This window comes from Aedes albopictus, chromosome 3, assembly GCF_035046485.1.
Source record: "Aedes albopictus strain Foshan chromosome 3, AalbF5, whole genome shotgun sequence".
NCBI lineage: Eukaryota > Metazoa > Arthropoda > Insecta > Diptera > Culicidae > Aedes > Aedes albopictus.
The window spans coordinates 218,217,968-218,220,334 of NC_085138.1; positions in this window are offsets into that span (position 1 = coordinate 218,217,968).

Consider the following 2,367-nt stretch of genomic DNA (forward strand, 5'->3'; position numbering starts at 1 on the left):
GGATGGATACCTGCGCTCCGCTGTCCAATAATCCCACTAATCGCAAACCCAACGCATCTACACCTGCAAATGGCCGATTATCTCCTTCTACCTCCACGAGCAACTCGCTAACATCCGAGCAATATGGAACGAATACTGTCGGAGGCTTTTTCAACGGGACTCGACGACCTCCTACGCCGATCCTTTCGGGTTTTTTGCACAATATGGGCAATTGTCCCTTCTATAATTGTGGAAGCCACAAACGGTACAAAAGACTTCCTTCGGAGCTAAACACGCTGAATGGTAGTGGAACTTTCCTCTGCAGTTAAAGCACGTTGTCCTATCCGGAACCTTGTACTCCGCGACTCGTTTTTCCAACGCCTGCCTGCTTGATTCCGGTTGACTTTCCTTACATTCTCCGTCGGCTGGAGCACTCTGTTTCCTCGGTGGGAATGATCATGGTTTATCCGGAGTTCTTTTCCAGTTAGGTCGATTCTGCTCTCTGCTGCCTTGAGGTTGATCTGATGCCTTCCAGGTTTTGCCACCGGACTGATTCCTACTCTGGAACGGTTTCGCTGAAACTTCATGCACCTGAGCCGGTTTCTGCGTAGATTCCTGGTCTCTGCCCCTGTACATACACATGTTGACCGAGTCCAGCTTCCTTCCCCACTGTCGAAGGGCTTTCAAGGTCCGGACTCCTTTCACAACCAACACGTTTTTGTAGTCGGACCGAAGGTTGCGGAAGACGATGTCGAACTGCCTTTCCTCCGACGGTGGAACGGCCATGTAGCGGAAGATTTCGACTACCGCATTGTAGTAGTCCTGGAACTTCTCAGCACGCCTTTGTCTCCGCTGTGCAGCCTGTTGCTCGTAATGGAAGTCCATATCCGGAGGCTGAAACTCCAACTTCATTTCCGCAACCAGCTCGCCCCAGTTGCAGAAATCCCTGTTCCTTTTGCCGTCCATGTACCAGGTCCTGGCATCTCCCGCAAACAGGTGAATGGCCTCGCTAAACAACATCCGCTTACTCAGGCCCTCCGCTTCCGCCATGAATTCCACCTCCTCGATGAACTTGTTCAGCTTCTTCCCATCGTCCTTCCCGTCGTATCGCAGTTTCCAGTCTGCTACTGACCGAGGTCTACGCCTGAGTCCTCGCGAGCTTCCGGACTCCGCTTCTGAACCGCTTTCCTCTTCAATCTCGCTGTCGATAAACCTTTCCTTTTGAAGCTGCTTTTTCTCTTCTCTACTTCCCATTTTCTTGTCTAACTGGACTACGTGATGTACATTTTCCTCAATGTAGCTGTCCACATGATCTATCAACTTCTTAAGCATTTCTTCAGACTTCCCTACACTTTTCGCTTTACTAATCTTTTTCTTCGGGCTAATCGCTTTCGCTTTCGCCTTCTTGCCAATCCTCTTCTTTCTGCCTACTTTCTTTTTTCGTTTATCTTCGCGAGTACTTCCACTTGAATAGTCTTCCTCCTGCCAATCTACATCCCCGGGGTCGTCATTTTCTTGGATACTAAGACCCATCAGATTCCTACTGATTCTGTCGTCTACAGTTTAACCTGCATCACGACTTTCGTTCCGTGAGGAACTCAACAGCCTCAAAACCTCGTCTTCTAACCCTTTCACATCTACCTTATCCTTCAGCCTATCCAATCGGTAGTACAGGTGAATCAACCTGGTTTGCACTGCCGACATATCGGTTTTCTTCGTCCTACTGTTCTCAAGCTTATCGCGGATCTTGGTCAACTTCTCCTTTACCTGCATCAGCTCTTTCTTGCATCCTTCCTCAGAATCTATCACTTCCATTGAAAAATCACTAATTTCGCGTTGCTCTTTCAGCTTGTGCCGCAATTTCCGTTTCTTCAGGTCACGCGATTCCCCGCTTGAGTATTCAACTCCGCGAATGACCAGTTCATACTCCAACTCGTCATCGAGCAGATGGTCAGTGTTCATCGAACGATATTGTAAAAGCAACGATTGGAAATCCATTTTAAAAAAGCAAATAAAATTCAAATACAGTTACACTAACAATAGGAAAAAGTTCAAAGTTCAAAAATAAAAACGCAATAAAATATTTACAGAAAAATTCACTAACAACTAAAACTAGAAAATCAAACGAAAATAAATGTAGTAGATTTTGTGTTTTGTGTATTTTGATGTTCAATTCAGGACCTTTATCAATTCAGTTACTTATTCTAATCGTGTTATTTGTCGAAGTTCAATTTTTAGAAATTTTAACTAATTTTTCTTTGGCGCAAAAGCTTTAGCGCTCTTTTCCGGCTCACCAAACTGGCCACTGTCTTTCAATTTAAAAAAGTTCCTAATATGTTTCGAGCGGTGTTGCAAAGTGCCCGGATCCTACGCTAACCGACAGTTTGC